Here is a 22,329-nt window from a genome sequence, read left to right as displayed (position 1 = left end):
CCTGCCTGTGCCAGCAAATAGCCACTCATTCACATATATATGTGTGTACTTGCACAATCAGCCATGTGAACAAATATTCTTGGACAAGCAAGCAAACAAACATGGGATGTGAACATGGGAGAATCAAAAAGCAGTTCAAGATTCATTAAAATATGAATAATTGTTGCCATTCTTTGTCCAGCTGTAATAATTCTCTGTAAAAGCCTCCTTTTGTATTCAATCTCTTGCTTCAGTCGAGAGGTGATTTTTGGTTTTGGTTTGTTTTTTGAAAGAATCAGCAAAATCCATGGAGCAATTTCTTAGCCAAGTCAGCAGGAAATATATATATATATTTTATATATATATATATACTTTTCCCATAAAAAGGGTGAGACATTTTTGTACACAAATAACGCAAACATTTTGAAAAGTCAGACTCTCCATCTGGCTTACCCTCATTTTCTTTTTTTAAAATAATAAAGTTGTGATTTAAGTTCTGTGTGTCACATTTAGCACAGCTTTAATGAATCTGATTCTTTTGCTTCTGAACAAGAAATGAGCTGGGTAGTCAGGAGTGTAATATTTTACTCAACAGTAGTTCAAAATGGCATGGCTTTTAGTACCAGCCTACCCATTCCTCAGAGCTCCCACTTAACCCATAAAACTACCTCTACACTTAATTCTGAGTTAATCTGCTGAGATGGCACTGGCTTTTACAGTTAAAAAACAGTTCCAGTTCTCCCCTCCATGTGTGGCTTGTTGGCAGTATGGTGGGCAGTAAAGTACACTGTCTGTTTTGTGGCTCACTTCCTTTTGTCACACATGTATTTATTGTGGGGATTAGAGGGTAGTGAAGTGGCAGATGTGTGGTGTCAGAGTTCCTTACAATCCACTACTCTGTTTCCATGAGGCTGCTGTAGACGGACACTCTGCTTGCTTGCATGCTTGTTTTCCATTAGAATTACCAACCCTCCAGGACAGGGGTCTCAAACTCAAATGACCACGAGGGACACATGAGGACTAGTACTTTGGCTGGAGGGCTGCATTACTGACACCTCCCCCCCGCTGCCTTCGGCCCCACCCCCACTCCACCCCTTCCATGAGGCCCCACCCCTACCCCCATTCCAACTCCTTTCCCAAAATCCCCACCCCAACTATGCCTCTTACCTGCCCCCAGGGGGTGCAGAAGGGGTGTGGGGTGTGGCAGGGGCTCAGGGCAGGGAGTTGGGGCGTGAGGTGCAGGAGGGGTGAGGGGTGTGGCAGGGGGTCAGGGCAGGGGATCGGGGTGCAGGAGGGGTGCGGCAGGGGGCTCAGGGCAGTGAGTTGGCATGGGGTACAGGAGGGGTGAGGGGTGCAGCAGGGGGTTGGGTACAGGGTGTGGCAGGCGGCTCAGGGAAGGGGGTTGGGGTGCAGGAGGGGTGCAGGGTGCAGCAGGGGGCTCAGGGAAGGGGGGTCAGGGTGCAGGGTATGGCAGGGGGTCAGGGTGCGGCAGGGGACTCAGGGCAGGGGGTTCAACTGCAGGAGGAGTTTGGGGGGCAGGTTTTGGCCCAGCGCACACCGGGGCAGGGCAGGCTCCCTGCCTGCCTGCCTGCCCACCCTGTCCCTGTGCCACTACAGGAAGCGGCTGGAACGTGGGGGAGAAGAGGCGCAGGGGTGTGTGTTGCTGTTGCTTCAGGCACCGCCCCCAACATCTCCCATTGGCTGGGAAAGCTGCTGGGGGCAGTGCCTGTAGCAATATCAACACACACCCCTGCGCCTCTCCTCTCCCAGGTTCTGTCCGCTTCCTCGAGCGGTGCGGGGGCAGGGCAGGCAGGCAGGCAGGCAGGGAGCCTTCCCTGCTCCCGGTGCGTATTGGGCCAGAGCCGCTCTAGGTAAACGCTGGGGGAGGGCGGGGGGGGGGCCGTGAGGAGCTCGCAGGCCATAGAAAATAACCTCGCGGGCCGGCCCACAGGCTGCGTGTTTGAGACCCCTGCTCCAGGACTGTAGTGGAGTCTTCAGGAATTAAAGATTCATCTTTAATTAAAGATGATGTCATCTGATGAAACCTCCAGGAATATGTCCAACCAAAGCTGGCAACCCTATTTTGCATCCGGGGCAGCCAAGAGGTGGAAGAGAGAGTCGTGTCCTAAACTGTATCTGTATCTGAAACAGCATTTTTAAGTTGTCCTCATGCCAAGCATCTGGGATGTCATAGAAACATGACAAACTACAACTAGAATACTATAAAATGTAAGCCACCAAACCCTTAAACATTAACATCCAGATTTTGTCACCCTTACTCATGCTGGGAACCAGGATGAGATCATGTAATTAAGGCCTTAAATTAATAATATTAAAAATTGAAGCATCCATTGAAAATGGTGTGTGGGGGGAAGATAGCAAATATCAGTCCAACTTGTTCGATCATAATAAAAAACATCTTTGGAGTAAGAGTTTAAAGGTTTTTGTTTGTTTTTAAATCGGAAGAGATGGACTCGAATGATGCCAAGCAACTTCAAGTGCTAGGGTCAATCAAAGCAAAAGCATCATTGTTACCTGCCATGGGGCACAAAGGAGGAATTTATTATAAAATTCAGATGGTGTGTGAAAGATCTCTAAAGAAGAAGAAGAAGAAGAATAGAATCTTATGGTCATTTTGAAAAGGGTTCAGAAAACTCTCTGCTAATGTGAACTGTTTCTGGTACATGAAATATTATTGTACAAGGGTGCTCGAGAAGTTCCATCTAGTTTATCTTCATAAGGGTAGATATTTATCAAACACCCTTTAAGCGACTGAAACAAAAGGTTTATCGTATCTCTACACCCAAAACTCTTTACATTGCAACCATGACGTCTTTTTCAAGAGCAATGTGTAAGGAAGAAGATACAATGGGCCAGATTCCTCTTTCACTGCCACCAATGGAGGTGGCCCCACTGAAGTCAAGTGGTAGAAAACTAGTATAAGTGAGAGGAGAATCAGGGTGAGCATGGTTTATGTAGCGGCAGAAAGAAATCCTGATAGCATCTATTTCTCTTCCTTTACAGATCCTTTCTAGGAATGCCCCATGGCTGAAAAGATACTGACATTGAAGAAACTCCTGCACGCTCACGATGGGCTTGATCCAAAGCCCATTTAAATAAATGGGAGACTTTCCATTGACTTCAGTTTGCTTTGGATTAAGCACCCATGTACAGAGCTCCTATTACCTTCAACAAGCGTTCTATGCAATGGAGGCTTGTGGGGCTGGCTCCTTTATTTCCAGTTGTCAACATGGATGTGAAAGAAATCTTTTGTTTCATTTGCTGCCTCTACTCCCTTCTTCTCTCATTATTTAGGCCTGGACAGTATGTCAGACATACAGTACCTGTGACATGACCACAAAGTAAATGCCAACGCACTTCCAGTATCAAGCCTTTCTTTTCTGCCACATAAAATAAAAGCCCTGCTTAGATTTAGAAAGCAAGGGAACTAATGGGGAAGGTGCATTAATGTGACCTAGCTCCGCTGGTATAACACAACTAAAAATGCATGACTCAATTACACAAGAGTTAGCTAATGAGGAATGGAGAAGATGTTACAGTTTAAAACAAATGGTGACTAAATGAATTGGGTGCGGCCTTTCAAATCTAGACCATTGAACAAAAACCTGGCAAGACATTTTCTTCACAGGATATGAATCATTCGAAATAAAGAAGAGAGACCATGGCCACCTACATTCAGAGTTTGTACAGTATGACCTTAAGGCCCAACATCTACCAGAAGTTGAGTAGCAAAAGGCCAAGCTCGGAAGAATAAAAGGGCTTACATCAGTATTAAATAATTCTTTCTTGGAGATGCAAATTTCTAATTAGTTACTGTGGAAACTGTAGAGGCCTGGAAGTAAGCCCTGCACAATGAGAGTGAGAGTTTACTTTTTTGATTTACTGCAGGACTGCAGCAGTGGAGGGGGACGGAGAGGGGGAAATAAATTCATTGCTTTTAACATGACAACAGAATAAAGTGCAGCAAGAGAAGTGACTGTTTAGTGTGCTGCTGTTACGGAGCCCAGAGGAACTTTATGTGACATAGTCTCACTTAAAATGTCGTGCTGGAATTGTAAACTGCTTCTTTACAAAGAAATGACTTTCACAACACCCTCAGTTGTCACGTCCCATATAAAGATGTTGGCCTACATTTTTTAAAGTGACCAATGATTTGAAGTGCCTCAGTTTTGGGGGTGATTAACTGGAGGCACCTGAATTTCAAAGCGCAGCACTTTCTGGAAAATCAGGCCCTTTTAGAGCACCTGAAAATGAAGGCACCAAAAAATCACTAGCTGCTTTTGAAAACATTAGCCTTGGAATCCAGCACAGAAATCTGAGTTTAGCCAATTCTTCCAATTTTCTTATCCTCACTTGGATGTATTGAATTCTTTAGTTTAATACATACACAATATGCATAGTGTAGTATGCCGATTGCAATGTACAATATGGATATTCCACATTTATGGATGGATAGTCAATGTGGCCTCTTCCTAGTTCCTGCAAGAGCCCTCGGTTCTTGTTTAGATCAATGAAAGTTGAGGATTGTCAACATCTAACTGGAGATGATTAGCACCTCACAGATTCAGGCATTTTGTTTATCTCTAATGAGGAGGTGTGTATTAGACCAAATGGAAGCCAGAGGGAAAATAAGTCAGGGTGAAATTTATTTGCTTAGATAATGACAGCTGACAGACTCTTTATTGTAACAGGGAACATCTGAAACAGGGCTGAAGTGATCCCATCAAATTCCTTGTCAGGAACAAGAAAGAAGGGACTGGATAGTCAGGGTTTGAATTAAGGGATAACTGGAACAGGGAGCTGTGAATGCAGTTTAATACATATTAAGACAGGAAAGAAGGAAAGAGGATTTCCCCAAGTGATTAAAATGTACTCTGTACTGTGGATCATCCTACTGCCACTATAAACTAAATTACACCAGGATTGGGCCAGTTCATGATGGTACTGAGTACTGGATCTTCTCTCATGGTGCTATATTGTTCATCAGAATCTCAAATTTCATTAAAACATGTAAGTCTCTAGCTGCTATGGTTGAGAAGAAAATCTCAAAAATGTGAAATGACTGATGTAGAGATGTTTCTCTGAGCCTGCAGTCTGCCACAACAGCTGTCAGAGGTGTGAACTGCACCATTCAACTCAGATACCAAGGATGATGATTTAAATGTCAACAACATTGCTAACTATTTTGTTCTTCATACAAGAAAGGACAGGAAGGATCACCGATCTGCACAATTTACTATGAATGATGTACTCATGGCACCAAAATGAGACATGTCTTCCCCACCCCACCCCCCAGTTAGGGTGACCAGATGTCCTCATTTTATAAGGGCAGTCCTGATATTTGGGGCTTTGTCTTACATGGGCACCTATTACCCCAACCCCTATCCCGATCTTTCACACTTGCTGTCTGGTCACCTTACCCACAGTCAAGAAAGAGCCAATAATCTAAGGGCATAGTCAAGACCAACCAAGAGGATGCCAGGCTTAAGGAGCTCAGTGCTGCTCAGAGACCTGCACAGTCATACTTTCAACACTGGCACAATCGACTATTAGCTTCGTCTCATGTTGATAACTCACATGAGTGGAGCTTATTTTGTGGGCAGAGCTTGGAGGAGTAGCACCACCGTTTCCACCCCCCAATCTGATGCCTGCAATTCTGAGTATAGTGGCCACTAACAGACAGTGATCACTCAAGACAATCTGCCACCCTCTGCAAAATTTCAGGGTGCTGCCCCTGCTACCCTTTTGGGGTATGTCTACATTGCAATAAAAGACCCACAGCACCAAGTCTCAGCACCCAGTCAACAGGTCAACTGACTCAGGCTTGCAGGGCTCAGGCTGCGGTGTTAAAAATAGCAGTGTAGATGTTCAGGGTTTGGGCTGGAGCCTGAGCTCTGAGATCTTTCCCCCCTCATGGGGTTTCAGAGCCTGAGTTCTAACCTGATCCCAAACATCTGTATTGATATTTTTAGCCTCCAGCCCTGCGAGCCCAAGTCAATTGACCTGGGCTCTGAGACTCTGCCATGAGTTTTCTATTGCAGTACAGACCTAGCCATTGAAATTTGACATACCCTCAGGTTTACTGCAGTGCAGAGACATGCCCCTAGAAATTCAGTAGCTTTAACTTGAGAGAGATTCTGCACCAAACACTTTCTGTTTTCAGACATATGGGCTCTGCTTGTCTACACAGCACTGCAGATTGGTCTATAGGGCGTGTGAACTGCAGAGCACTCTTGTGTATAGAACTCAAGTTGCCCTGGGTAGGTACCTAGTGAGCATAAACATAGTGTTGTTTGAAACAGGATTACATCAGTGCCAGCTAGGTATCTTTTAGTTTGTGCTAGCAGGGCCTACATGGAGCTACACGTCCGAGAGCTCTTCAGTTCACACCCCCACAGATCCCTCTGTGGTGCCATGTAGACAAGCCATTTCCTTGGTCAAGCATTCAAAAAAAATTGCTTTTCCCAGAAATCTACTGGTCTAGATTATCTGATGCCCTAGGCAGCTCCCTAATTTGCCAATAGCTAGCGGGGCCCCTGTTAAGAGAACTAATGTTGTCAGCTGGACAATCTTGCAGGAGAGTTGATTCCACTGCCTGAATAAGGTCTTTTTGTGCGATGTACATCAAAAATGAGTGTCCGGCAAATTTTAGCAAGGTGCTTGCTGTTGAGAACCTGGGCAAGATCATGTCTGGGAATGAGATCCATCAACCAAACCACAGCATGAAAATCAATGGTTTTAAACCACTTCATAGCGTGTCTCAGTCTACTTGAAAAGCTTTTGACAGCTGAAATATTTGAGGCATTTCTATATGTGTGATGTCTTGTTCATTTAATGGGGGTTCTGTGCTCTTCCTCACCCCTACCACCTCCAAAGTCTCCAATGGAAAGCCTCATTTTTGTAAGGCAGCTGTGTGTCCATCAGTTCCCCCTGTGTCTGTGTGTCTATCTCCTTCTCTAGTGGCTTCAGAAATATAACAATATCTATGTACCAGTAAGAGAACTGATGTTCTTTCTGGTATTTGGTTTAAGATGAGCTCATTTGAATAATTAATCATAATGCTTTGCATGGCTCAACTGCCTTTAATCAGAGGGTCTTAAATAACTTTCATATGGCCTCACAGTACTCCATTGACTAGATATTATATCCATTTTGCAGGTTGGTAAACTGAGGCTCAGAGAGGTTGAGTGACTTGCTGAAGGCCACAATAAAATCTGTGGCAGAATCAGGAATAGAATCCAGTGCTCTTGATTAACAATGCGCAGGACTGTTCAGGGACTGCAGCTTTGCCTCAGTGCTGATCCTTTGGCATTTTCCCCACCCCCACCTGTCTGGAACCCAGAGCAGACACAATCTGGTGGAATGATTTTAAAGTATGGTGCCCAGGATTCAGCATGAGTGTGCTTGCAGTGCATTAGGGACTGTTGTTGCGAGGGGTCAGGTGGTCATTAAATTTTCTTTTACACAGCTGAAAAATTTAACAAATGAAGAAATGTTGTTGAATGCCAGCTGCATTAGCATATCAGAAGATGCTAGTATTTCCTATGAGATCTGAGAGCTGCCTGATAAATGCTATCATACCTTTTGGTTGGTCTACCATAAGATAAAAGGCAAAATGCAAGGATCCAGTCTTGCTCTGATTGAAGTCAATGACAGAACTCCCACTAATTTCAACTAGACCAGGATTAGACTCCCAAAGCTTTTGGTACAACAATGTCTCTACTTCATGTCTAGTGTTACTTGTATTACTTATTCTGAGTGAAGAGGATCAGTTGGCTCAGTAATGATGCTACACATCCGCCAAATATAATATGAGAAACAAAAAATAGATACACGTGTGAGTAGCACCCAGTTTAATTATCACCATAAATGTCAGAAACTTTTGGACCTTTTTTCTTGAAAGTATTTTTTGTGGCAAAATGAGTTCTAAACTCATTAAGATTTGGTCACAGCTATTGAAAGCACTAGTTTGCATGCTTGTATTATATTCTGCCCTGGTATTTTTATAAAGGCCAATTTGACATGACCCATAAGAGGAACAAAAACTAGCTTACCAATGGTATAAAAGCATTCATTTCCTACTCTTTGCAGGTCACAAGATGACAATCCTCCAATTCATGTCATTCTGATTACTACCTTGCCTTTTCCCTCCACTTCAGCTGTGAGGTGCTAGCTCAAAAACTTCTAAAGCAAGAAATTAATAATACATATCTATACTGCTGAAATTACATAAAGCAGTGGTTTTCATCGTAAATAGTCTATGAAATATCAGCAGCTAAAAACCTTGTAACTGAAATGGACAAACTGAAACAGGAAGACAATAATCAGAATGATAGCCCAACACCTCATGATTTGCTAAAGCTAGAAATATTCAAACAAATCAGTACAACTACTTTCAGATCCAGTACACTTCTTGAAGCACCGATTCTGGATCAGCAATCAGAACAGGAAAAAAAATGATCCTGTAATAATAATAAATAAATAATAACAATATAATAATATTATATTATACAATAATATTATATTATAATAACAATAATAGTATACTAAAATAATAGTATAATATAATTTATTATTATTATTATTATTTATTAATCTGAGGTACAGTGCAAGGAGCCTTTTCTCATGAAACACCATCCCAGTTCCTTCTGCACATTGAGTATATCCCACTGGTTATGGCTCAGACTAGTTGAGCTGGGTCCATTAATGACAATGGTGTTAAATATGCACTCTTTGCCTTTGTAGCTAGTACAGAAATTAATTTACATCTGTGCCTTTGAGATATTGAGCATTATCCTGAGCTGCTCTAGCTTGTGGTTGGGGCTCACCTTCTTGAGTCTCTTTACAAATCATAGTTGCCTTTGCCTGAATCAATTTTAAATTTCACAATAATATTGAAAATCTTGCCTTTAACAGTCCGAGACCTTTCCCGAATGCTAGGGACACAGATCCCAGGAAATAGGGATCACGCTCACCCACGTTTGGCCTATCTCCTTGATTCCTTTGTTTCCTAGACCTGCTCCCAAAATCTTCTCTATGCTCCACCTCTTCTCGTCCCTGCTCCACTCCTTCCCCAAGGCCCCACCGCCTGCTTCTGCCTGTCTGAGTCCCTGCTTTCCTCCACTCCATGCCCCCTCACCAGAGGTCCCTGCTGCTGGCTGCATCCCTCCTCTCCTCCATCCTCCTCCCAAACGAGGCCCCCATAGCCCTGCATCCCTCCTCTCCTCCACCCCTTCCCCAGGAGGCTCCCGCCTGCCGCGTCCCTCCTCTCCTCCACCCCCTCCCCGTGAGGCCCCCACTGCCCTGTGTCCCTTCTCTCCTCCACTCCCCCCGCCAGACCCCCACCCGCCGCATCCCTCCTCTCCTCCACTCCCTCCCCGCCCTGCATCCCTCCTCTACTCCACCCCTTCCCCACAAGGCCCCCTGCTCACCACTCGCCGCAGTCCCTCCTCTTTTCCACCTCCCTCCCCCACAATGCCCCTATTGCCCCACATCCCTCCTCTCCTCTACCCCTCTTTCCCCCATAAGCCACCCCCCAGCCCCACCTGCCACTTGCTACATCCCTGCGGGTGGTGGGGGAAAGGGGTGTGTGGAGGAGAGGAGGGATGCGGTGAGCAGTGGGCAGTGGGGGCCTCACGGGGGATGGAGGGGAAGAGAAGGAACGCAGTGAGTGGTGGCTGAGGTGGCCAAGCAAAGGAGGGTGCCAAGAGGGGGCAAAGCGGGGATGGAGTGTGGGCAGGGCTGTGGGCAGAAGAGGTGAGACAGGGAGCTAGCCTCCCACAGGGGAAGCTTCACCTGCTGACCAGACCCCCAGGCGCACACAAACCACTGGTTGAAAACTACTGCACTAGATGATAGCTGAGGTGTTGTCTTTACTTGACACTGAAGTCACAATGCTCTTTTTCTCATATGGACATTATAAAGGCTCCCAGGCTTTCTCCAGACCTCTGCCCTCTTTGTTAAAAGCATGTATGAGCATTTATTACATTCCTGGTTGGACTCAAACTATATAAAATGATGTCATCGTTTTTTTTATCTCCTTCCTTGCTTAAAACATGTGATTTATAAATATATTCTACTTCATTTGCCATTCAATAAATCAATGGGATGACCTATACTTCCTGATTCTGTGTTAAGTTTCTTTGAAGTTCAGAATCTAGTGAAGTGCTCTGTCCATTCAGCCTATCTCATGGGCTTATTACATTGAAATTAATCTGGAGGAGAGATGCAGGAGATGGAATTTTTGGCATTTTTTCCTTCCTATTTATGCTAGTTCATCAATTAGCTTCCAAAACCATGTGCCAATGGCAGAGAATCACAGAAAACATTTATTTCCTCTAATACTGAGCAAGGAATTTTATTAGAAGACTAAAACAATATTGTTTAGTTGCTTTGGGTCTCTGTTTCACTACTGCACCTCTGCCTAAAACCTTTCCCTGCACATCCAGCGTTGCTTCCTGCTACAGGTTTAAAGAAACCATACACATATCCTCACACACATAACTCCCCAATGTGGGCCAGTGGCTAAATGTCTCAATCTAGCCCACACACTAGGAAACACCAAACATCAAAATAATCATATCTCCAAATGGCCAATTTTAAAATGACTCAACCTGGCTTTCAAAGTTGCTCCCATAACTTTGTGCCTGTCACTTTTGGGTTCCAATAACTGAGTGCTGACATCTATTTTTTTCACAACTCAAATAGCTTCAGGCACAAAAAATGGCAGATGCAATTTGAGAGACCTTTTGGGGGAAGTTTTGTCCCTAAATACGTATTAAGATAAGAAGATAAGGCCACCATGTAATATAAGACTAATTCCATTGAGGAAATCTAATGACATCAGCAACCATCAGATGGGAGCTCACAGAGATTGTCATCAGAAACTCAAATGGAGTATCTTTACAGTGTATTGTGTATTTAGATGGAAATATATTTTATTTTATATAACACCACCCAGCTTCTTTTATCACTAGATCTGAAAGTGCTTTTCAAAGGAGGTCAGTATCATTATTCCCATTTTACAGATGAGGAAACTGAGGTACAGAGGGGGGAAGTGACTTGCCCAAGGTCATCAGACAGGCTGAGCTGGAAATATAACTCAGGTCTTATCTGTGTAACAGTCCACTGTTCTATTCACTAGTCCACACTTGCCTCCTTTTGGGACAGCTCTTGATATTCCAAACTTCATAAAAGTTATATTAATTTCATCATTATGGCAGATCAGTATTAATTATTGATGTATTAGTCTCAAAAATAGAGCTGGTCAGAAAAATCTCAACAAAACATTTTTTAATTGAAAATTTTCCCGTTGAAAACATTTCGTGGAGACAGCTTTCATTCCACTGGAGCTTGAGCAGGGGGCTGATGGAGTCCTGCCCACCAGACAACTTTCAAAACCTACCTGCCTGATTTCCTGCCAAATTTTCCCCTGGCTCCTTGGCAATCCACCTGCAGGCCAGACCAGGAGCCATGATCTTGGAAGCCCTGGCTTGCAGTTCAGCAGTAGCCTGGGCTCCTAGGGTCCAGGGCAGAGCCAGAGCTCCATTCCTTTTGACAGATAATTTCAAACTTGGGGGGAGGGAGGGAGTGTTTTGAATCAGAACAAAACCAAATTTCAAAATCCTCCACAAATGGACTTACTGCTCTGTTCAAGCAGAACTGAGAAGTTTGAAGGTTTGGTTCTGGCACTTCTCCAAAGCTTATCTGAATTAGTAATCTCTTTGGGCTGGAAATCAGAGAAATCTGTCAAGATTTCCAGTATTTCCAGGTCTGAGATCAGAGATATTTTAATTGAATTATTTCTACCTCAAAAAGGAACCAGGGAGTGTACAGGTTCATCCAACTTTTTCACAAATAGTTTGAGAGATCAAATAAAGGGAAGAAGAAGAAAGCAAGGAAAAGAGAATAGCTGAAACTCCAGGGTAGCTGGCCGCCAGATTGAAATTGGGGTTGCTTTCTCACAGTGGCTTGGAAACGTTTCATTTGAAAATCAGTCTTGCAGTATGCCTGCCTCTGCATAGACGGGAGGGAAATGGATCACTCCTTCTCACAATGCTAATGGCTTTACTACCACTGTAGAAAGTGATTAAAACAACATTTCAATCAGTTTTCCTAAGGAACCGTCACTTAAAGAACAGTAAAAATTAAACCAAGACAGTAAAACTCTGACAAAATAAAGGAGGGGAACTGCCAGCCTGTAAAGTACTAATGCTCATTATAGCTGGTGCATGTTCAGCTTGTATGAGGGGCTTGGGGAGGAAAGTAATTTGAGCAAACTAACCTGGGCTGCCTTTTCATTCTTTGTCATTCACTGCTGTTGTTATCGTTAGAATTCCAGCAGTTGGGCTGGTTGTGTCCTGCTTTAGTGCCCTTCGTAAACTATTCCCTTTTCACCAGGTCTGATGGCCCCATTGGAGTGGCCATGACAATGGATGTTCATTTTACCACTATAAAAGGGTTTAATGATTAAAAGGCCGAACCATTGCACTCCGCCACAAAACTCATTCTTTCACTCCCATGAAGCCCCTTTGATTCAAAATGTTCTTTTGACAGGATCAAGAGTGGTTTTCATTCTGTTGGGCAGCAGAAACATCTGCATTTTTCATCCTCTACCTCCTACTCAGTGCACATAGTTAATGTGTAATTAATGAAACATCCCTTCTTGGAGTGGCATACAATCAGCATAGGGCCCCCACCAACCTTGCTCCAGCGCCAATAAAGCAGGTCTGCTTTTATATCCCTGTACCCTCATTCAGCAATAGTAATAAACTCAGTTCCAGGCTTATCTAGCCAGCTTACATCTTAATCTTTTTTTTCTCTTCTGTCTCCTCCCCGGGATGAAAAAAAATCCTCTCTCTTTCAGGTTATCCGAGCACATTGGGAGTGGGTGAACCAAACACACAGCAACATTCAAACCAGAACAGAGAGGACAAGGCTGAAAGGGGTCTAAGGAAAGAGAGAGAGAGAGAGAAAAAAAAAGACCTTGGTAAGTAATCAGGCAAACTGAAAAGATAGTTACACAAGAAAGATTTAAACCATATAGGTTTAGGCCTTAAAGTGTCATGCTTCCATTGGTGCGATGCAAGTGGAATCTAACACAGTGTGTGTTGAGATAGCGTTACATTTAAATGCATGTGATCAGTCCCATCAGACAACCTCTCAGTTAATACCAGTACTTTTTACATTAGTATTTTCAGGGTGAAGGCTGGATATTCTCACAGTAGTCACTGAAAAATGTCACAGCTTTGGCTTATCAAGTCAGTCACTTAAAAGAAATTGATCTCCATACTTTTTTTTTTTTTTGCTATTGTTTATTATATACAAACTTGACAAATGCTTCTCCCATTCAAGGTCTTTAGTAATATTCATTGCCTCGGAGCTGATGCACTGGAATTGTTTTTTCCTTTTGGAGTAACCCTGTAGATAGGAGGAGATAAGTGGATTCACACTCATTCCTACCAGGTAATCTTTTATCAGTTTTCAGATCTGGAATTTCTATCTGTGATCCAAATGTTTGATAACTGATGTGCAGTCCTCATGTAAAAGTGATAAGAGGACTCACATTTATGCCACAAACTTTAGGGAATGCTGCTCTTGGAATAAATTGCCAGAGAGAACGTTCTGCAAGAAAAATAAGCCAAAGTAAAATGTCTAAAAGGATAAAATACATCATCCTGATTCTGATCCTACCAGCATTGCTGAAAGACAGGAATAACCCCATTGCAGTCAGACAGAAGACCGACAGGTGGGAAAGGAGAACCACACTTTTTAAGCTTATCTGATTGTGGAATTATGCTGCAGTTGATACAACCTTGACATCCAGTGTCCTCTGGCACTGGCTATAGCAATACTCCCATAAGGGGAGAGTGGCTCCATTTTAAGGATTATGCCAGTTTCAAGATCATGGGTCAAAAGCAGAGGTGATATGTAAGTTACACATTATTAAGTGTGTTAGTCTCTCCTAGACTTATACCAAGTGAGTACAAGGGAATCTAAACTGGTGACATGTTAAACATTGGCACATTGTATTAGCTTAGACTGCCTTAGCTTCCCTTTTAAACTGGGCCAGATTCTCTCCTCAGTTGCTACTATCTGTTGATTCCACAGGATTTACATAAACATAACTGAGAGTAGAAAATGTCACCTTGTATCTTGCACTACACTAAGTACAGGAAAAGAACTGAGTATTAGGCATGTGAAAGGTTACCAATAAGTTGTACTATTAGAAGCAATTACTAAAGCAGAAAAATACTCCAAAAATTCTCATCCTTGAAACTACAGCATATTCCCACATTAAAGCCACTGCCAGCTCAGATTCGACTCTACCTATCAAAACTGAAGGAAGTGCTGCAGAGGATATATTACATGAACACCCAACCAACAAAAACAATATTAGATACAAAGGACCAGACGCTAGTCTCACTTGCACCAGTGTAACTCCAAAGTAACTCAATTGACTTCAGTGGAATTACTCCATATTTACACCATTTTCCTTCATAATCTTATCTAGGGCAAAATTCTGCCCCTAACTCTTGCACATATCCACCCATTGAAATCAATGGCAATCAAACAAATATCTAAGAGCAAGATTTGGCCCACAAAGAAAAGAAAATGGCATCTTACAACACAATTTTTTGGGTCAAATGCTGGCTTGTATGACTCCCATTGATCAGAATGTGGGTAGAATTCTATGGGTAGAATTTCTGCCATGGTTTCCAGAGTGAGGCTGGAATATGTCTCATTGCTACTGTGACAGAAAAGGGCCTGGGCTTTGAACACCATTCTAACTCGCTGGGCTTGTCCTGTCCCCAGTGATCATGAACATTGTCACCAAATGCCAGTTGGATGAAGTACAAACAAAAATTGACATTTTTCATATTTTTTTTAAAAGTGTATTAGAATACAAGACTAATTTGTAGTTTGTAGAATACAAGACTAAATGTAGTTTGATCAAGGTTGGTGTAAAGTAGACAAACTTTATCTGGCTAAGCTTTGTCTTAAGTAAATAGTTTCCTGCCTCGGAAAAAGAAGTTGGAGCTACTGATCTGATGCCACTGGAAAACTAGTGTGCTGGTAGGGATTGGTACAATCTGCTATAGTCACTGATTTGCATTCCAGTTTATCTGAATTCTGGCCTAAGACTGGGAAGTCCAAGTTACCTTGCCAGACTATTCAGAGAAAGAGAGCTTCAAAGAGAAATTTTCCCTTGATTCCAAAGCATAAATAAGTCAAGATAGGGTATAATGTTTGTCATGGGGATTAACCCCCTACTGCGTCAGCTGTAGACGGACACACTGAAAACTGCCAGTAGACAAGTAGAAACTGTTTGGCATCTCTGCAGTTGAGCTAAACCCAGGGATGATTTCTAGGCAACAGCAGCCCTCAAGTCCCATGGTGCAGTCAGAGCAGAAGGTGTGCAAACCTCATTATCTTAGTAAAAGCCTTCTGCTAATATAGAAACAAGACAAGAGAAATGACACAAACCGACATGTAACATAGCAAACCAGGGTGAAAAATATTAACATTCTTTAAGGGATGAAAAGTAATTCACAGCCAATGCCTGGAGACTGCCAAACCAAGATGTTGCATATCTGTATACAAAACTAATTAAACAAATCCATTAGAAATTAACATATAGCGCCAACAAAATAAAACAGTCTTACTTTTGTTTCATCAGGAACCAAGAGCATAAAGTTACCAGGCTGCAAGATGCTGGTAAGCCAGCAGGCTAACTCACCAGCCCAGGAAGGATCAATGCTATGTCTGAGCATGTTTTAGGCCCTTGCCTCAGACCACAATTCATTAGTTAAAGAGAAAATTTAAGCATAACACCAAAATAAAGTAGTTCCTTTGCCAACATAGGCTATGATTCTTGGGAGCTTTTCCCTTACCTCTTTCAGACCTCTTCCCAGGTCCTTTCCTTAACCCAGGAACTCCTGCAGAAGCCTTTCTGATCCCTACAATTCGCTCTCCCCAGGCCAGTCATAGAGCTAGAGCCACAAAGGGACTTGCTGAGTATTGCACCGTCTTTCTTTTAAGTGCCCTGCTGCCTAGTGGAATCCACAGCCCCAAGTTAGGCACCACCACCCTACATGCTGCATAGGGAGAGTTAGGCCCCTATGAACTTGTCTACTTTACCCGCCGGATCGGCTGAGCGCTCTCCCATCAACTCCGGGACTCCACCAGAACAAGGAGCGCAAGCGGAGTCGATGGGAGAGCATCAGTTGTCGACTTAGTGCAGTAAAGACACCACAGTAAGTAGATCTAAGTACGTCAACTTCAACTACGCTATTCACGTAGCTGAAGTTGTGTATCTTAGATCAACCTGTGTGGTAGTGTAGACAAGCCCTAAGAATGGGATCCACAAAAGCCAGCAAGCTGAGCAAGGAGCCGCCTAAGCTAGCCAATAGGAAATGCAAAGGACAGGTGTGTGGCCTAAGTCCTGCACTACAAAAGGACTTAGGCACCTATCTGTGCTTGGGTTTCACAACCGTGAACCCTCTCCTGGAGTGAGTCGCCTAAGCACTTTCTCCCCCAAAACTGCAAGAGGAGGCAGTGGTGCTGCTGCCCACCCCCTTTAGCCCAGTGACTGGAGCATTCACCCAGGATGTGAGAGACCCAGGTGCGAAATCCCTTTCCGCCTGACATGGAGAAGTGATTTGAACATGGCTCCCACTCTCAGGAGAGTGCCCTACCAGTTGGGCTATGGGCTATTCTGGGTGGGAGCTCTCTCAGCGTCTCCTGTTGGAACTGTTCCACTGTGTATAAACAATTAAATATGCATCAGAGCAGAGGGACTGGACCCTGGGTCTCCAACATCTCAGGGGTGTGCCCTAATGAGTCAGTCTCACTCTGTCTCTCTGGTCCAGTGCGGTTTAAAGCAGGAGATAGGCACTTGGGCACCTAGACTGAGGCATCTGTGTACCTGATCAGGGGTAGATTTTTGGGCACTTTAGAAATTTAGGTACCATGGGAACTTAGATGCCGACAGTGCAGCTGGGTAGGGGGTTTGATGATCTCAGTGGCACCTAACTGTTGGACTTAAGTACCTGAAGTGGCAGTTAGGCACTTATGTCCTTGTGGGACGCTAATGTCCTTTGTGGAGAGGGATCCACAAAGGGGCTCAGGCGTTGCAATGCTTTGTGCCTAGTAAATCACAGGAACAGCACAGATCCGCAAAGCAGCATTTGGCACCTAGGCTCCATCTACAAATAATCGGATTCACAAAAGCTAGCACCATAGGTGGGGATTGCCAGAGCTAGCCAGCGGGAGATGCCAAGGACGGAGGTGCATCCTATCCCGCACCACCTCAGATATAGATGCCTAAACCTGGGCTGCAAGGAGGCTACAGCTGAGTCTGTTTCAGGCCTCTGCCTGAGGCCACAATTCATTGGTTAAACAGAACCTGCTGCTCCAGACCCCCTGCTCCAATCACTCCATTATTTATCCACAGTGAAATAGCTTCAGGAGGAGAGGCTGAGAAATCTCTCATCAGAATATCCTGTAGCGTATTGGTTAGCGAACTCTTTTGAGCTGCTGAAGACTCCTGTTTAAATCTTTTCTTCCCCTCTGGAAGGGAGCAGAGGAAATTGAACCCAGAGAAGTGCACTAACCACTGGGCTAAGAGTTATAAGGTGGGCTTCTCTACTGGTGGTTTCGGGACCAAAAAGAAAGGACTATTGTGATGAAAAGGCAATCAGGTGGCAATAAAGCATTTACTAAGGGGAGGAGGCCCCTGGTTAAAGTAACTCGCTTCAAGGTTTAGCTAAATAAAAAGCTAACTTGGGCACAGATTAATTTTGGCTGGGGCCCTGCAGAATTTGGTGCCTAGAAGTTCACAGATGTTCAGATCCTCTGATTTTCATGTTGATCTTATTGAAATGAACTCCCAAACCTAAAGTAAAAAAAAAAACCTAGCCAAAAGAGCTGAGCATCACCTGACTGTCAGTCAGTGTGGGTTTACCAAAAAATCAACACCCGAGGGAGGTAGGTTAGGTTAACTGTGTCAGTCAGGGGTGTGGATGTTTCACACCCTTGAGCAATATAGTTATACCAACCTAATTTCCGAGTGTAGGCCAGGCCTCAGGATTCATATATGTATTTAAATATGTCTCTAATTTTGGCTCAGCTAATGGCCAGTAAGTCCCTTGACCCCCACAGAGCTGTGAGCTCAACAGCAGCTTTCACTGGATTGGTGTAAGCTATCTCTGGAGAAATACAAAAGACAGAGAACTGAAAAATAAATGTCTATATTGAAAAATGTTTCACCCCCACAAACAGAGGGTTTTTCTTGTTCACCTTCAATTCGGAAGTGGGGGAAAGAAGAAAAACAAGTTATGAAATGTAAGTTAAAACCAGTGGAAAAGAGACATAATAGGAACAGAAGGAAAAATGGTACTTCAATACCTCAAGTCTGACAGTCACCAATTCCTTTGACAATAGAAACAACTCCCAGATACTGGCAAGAGAAATATAAAAGAAGAGACAGAATAAACTCACATTGTACAATTACAAAATGACAGATGCCTGGACTATGAGAAGCTACCCCTGTAAATACTAACCTGCCACCTGGCAATCCTGTTCTGGAGATAGAGTTGGGCCCTATGCTATCCAGAGTGCGTGTAGATCATTTCCTCTGCCCTTGCCCTCCACTTCTGGGCCTGAGGCTGGTCAGAACATTTGCTGGAAGAACATGGTTGCTCTGCAAATGCAGCCACAAACAGCTGCCAAGCCAGTGTGTGGTTTCTCTGTGTAACATGGCTGATCTAATGAGCAGTGCAGCTGGTGTGGGCTGCTCGCCTGGTATAGATGCTTGTTGGGAGCATTTTCTCATGCAGAATATTTGCACCCTAGTTACCACTTGCACCTAGGTGTGCTCCTCTGAGAATCCAATTTTATGTGTTTTTTCTTGGTCAGAGTTTCCATGGACCTCTCATGCATGGAGCAGCTGCTATTGTTAAGTTAGGAAGTGAGGTGTGACTACAGAGACCAAAGGTCTCCTCCATCTTGAAACGTGATGCAGGTAGATCACTGCATAGCAGACTGATTATTGAGTTCTACTGAGTTTTTATAAAAATAGTTTAATTGTTAAATCTAAGGTCTCCCGGCTTTACTGAGAACAACCCACCTCTCACTAAGTACAAATTTGTATGGCCACATTTTGTGCCCCAAAGGAACAGACTTTACTTGCATCCTGCTACTACAGACACAGAGACCTGGTGTAGTGGGGAAAGATTTTGAAAATGTAGTAATTAATAAGTGCATTTAAAATTCTGATAGACTTTCTTTGGCTGTTTGGGTTGAGACACATGCTCTGGAATTTAACTTCAGAATAGCCCCCGCACATGCACCCTTCAAATATTGAAATTATTTATGTACAAACAAATTACATGTGACAGCAGTAAAAGTGAGATTTCAGTTTTTAGCTGAAAGATTTAAAAACAAGTTTTAGTTTATTGATGTCTTCTTTGTGCCCCCTTTCCACATTATTAGCAGCACATACTGTACATGGGGTGCCCTTCTGTACTGTGTTCAGATGGAAGAAATGCAAAATATATACCATTATAGCCACAAATCAAAATCTTATTTAGCTTCAAGACGCTTTGAAACATGTAATTACTAACTTAACTCTGCCTGTGAACTTGTCCTCATTAACTTAGTAATTAGCAAGATCTTGTTTGATCTTGGAGTTCATTAGACATTGCCGCTGGAAGATTGTTTCAGTTTTAACACATCAAAATAGACAATTAGAGTGATAAAGAATTAATATCGCTTTCCTGTTTCTTAGATTTTTCCAGGGTGGCAGTATGCCTAATTAAACAGCTTTTGAAACAGCGAGACATTTAAAAAGAAATGCTGTCATATTTATATTGTACTAATGCAAGGAAACCTTAGCATTATTGAAAGGCTAGTTGAAATGAAGCAATGGGACACATTTTCTACCCAATGAATGAATAATGGGATGGGGTGTCTGTAGCCCTGTCACTCAGATTAGTAACAATAGGCAATACATGGTCCATTCTCCCTCCATGGAGACAAGAATATACTCCTCTGATTCTAGTGCAGATCCTTTCCAGCTCTAATCTCTCCACAGCACAGACACAACTGATATTATTCACATACAAAAGATGGTAGGGCCCAATTGTCCAGTGTCAGAGCTGCTTTGCACTGCCCCAGCAGCACAATGCAACCCTAAAGTTAGAATGATCAATCCTTGGCCTAGAAGGACGTACATGCCTCCTAGCTTCTAGAAGAAGGGCAGATGTTCCTACACCCCAGTAATGTCTCATCTGCTATAACAGCCCAGGAATCAGTGTAAATTAGACTTCTGCCCAGACAGCCTAGAATGGGGATGGGGATTTGATTAACTACTAGTGAATTGCCATGTGCTTTTGGGGCAAGTCACTTAATCTTTGTACACCATAGCTTCTCCATTTGTGAAATAGATATTCCAATACTTCTCTGTATCAAAGGGGTGTTGTGAGACGTAATACTGGAAAAGCTCTTTGAAAGCTACTGTCATGGCAAGGTCCTGGGCTGTTAGCCCTAGTAGTCACAGAGCCAGAGTCCATGGTGACAAGACAGGAGTCAGCTGGGTCAGGACACCAGGCGGTCAGAAGCAGGAAACAAACCGGACGTCAGAACCACAAATCAGATGCCAGGAGTCACACAGGGTCAGGATGCCAGGAAATCAAGCCAGGGGAGGGGAAGAGAGGGGAGGAGTAGGAGGCAGTGGCACACCATCCAGAACAAGGTGGCGCTCAGTTGTTTGGGGTGGGCAGCTTCCTGTTCCTGCTGCTGGCTTAAGTAGGGCCAGCAAGCCAATCAGCTGGTCCTGGACTCCGCCAATAGGCCTGCCTAGGCAAAGCCTCAAACTTAGGCTGGGCTTCCTGGCTCCCAGGTAAGCAACTATCAGCAGGCTGTCAGATGGAGGGTTGGCATGTGACTGCTCCTGCAGACATAGGTTCAAGACCCATTGGGCATGACAGCTTCTAATTAAAAGTATCCAAAAATAAAAAGTTATAGTATTGTAAACAAGATTAACAACCCAAATGGCCTGTCTTCAGCTTGTATTTTGCCTGGATCCTTCAACCTCTGGATTTAAGTAGGAGCACTTGACTGAAGACAAAGCTCACCTCATTGAGAGTAGAAATGGATAATGAAGGATTTACTGGAGCAGAAAACCAACAAATCTTGCATTTTACTCTAGGAGTACTTCTAGCATCTTGAGGGCCTTTGGCATGGGAGCCATTGAGTTAGGGGAATATAGTGGTTTTACAATTGTTTTCCTTTGATGCCATAAAAAGGACGTTTTAAATATGTCAATGAAGAATAAAGGTCCAATGGAAAACATACAGGCCCAGGTTCACTCCTGGTGTGATGCCACTGACTTCAATGGTGATACATTGAGGGTGAAGTTGGCCCATAGGATGGAAAGTGCTAAATTGCTTTATTGTATTTGCAATAATTTGAAACTAAATTGGTTTAAAGGTATTAATTGTTCACTGATCTCAGCTGAAACTTACAATTATTTTTCATTGCTCTGTATTTTGAGCAGAGAGGATTTGGGGTTAGATTGTCAGCTGGTGTGAATCCACTAAAACCAGTGAAGCTACACTGATTTACATGAGTGAAGCTACTTGCTCATACAGCCTTAATATAATACCAGTGATTTGGAATTACACCAGGGATGAATTTGGCCCACTTAAATTGAGTCTTAACTAAACTGGTTATACACAAGCAGGGAAAGCAATACATAGGTCTCACCTTCTTTGCGACACATGCCAATAAGTGCATCACAAACTTGTTTAGAAATTTAGCATTTAAGCATTTAGAAATCCAGACTACAGTAGCCTCTGCAGTGTACCTAGTCCCACTGCCTCTGAAGTCATGGGGTCAGGTTTAGCATCATTAAGCCATGTTATGTTTTCCACACAAGAGCAAAACCTTTTAGATTACTTTACCTTTTAGATTAATAGAAAGAAAGAAAGAAAGAATTCTCTATGAGAGAGAGCACAGTGTGTGTCACTCACTTTGTAAGGGCCTCCATTTTGAATACCCTCATAGCACTATCTCCCACAGGAGGTAAGCGGAGAGACTCCTCGTGTTTAAAGGTACAGTACAAGGAACATGGAATCATAACACTGAACACTTACATAGTCATATATTGCACATTAAATGATGGAATAATCTTCCCGCCAATGACATGCCATGATATTTGTAGTCAAGCATGCAATTCTACAGTTGTATGCAAAATGACAGAATACTCCCACAGGCACAGCCAGTCCTGGGGCATGCAGCATATACGTTGCATAAAAAAATGGCACA

The sequence above is a fragment of the Mauremys mutica genome, chromosome 3, assembly GCF_020497125.1.
Source record: "Mauremys mutica isolate MM-2020 ecotype Southern chromosome 3, ASM2049712v1, whole genome shotgun sequence".
Taxonomy (NCBI): domain Eukaryota; kingdom Metazoa; phylum Chordata; order Testudines; family Geoemydidae; genus Mauremys; species Mauremys mutica.
The sequence above is the reverse complement of the archived record's forward strand: the minus strand, read 5'-3'. Positions refer to the sequence as shown.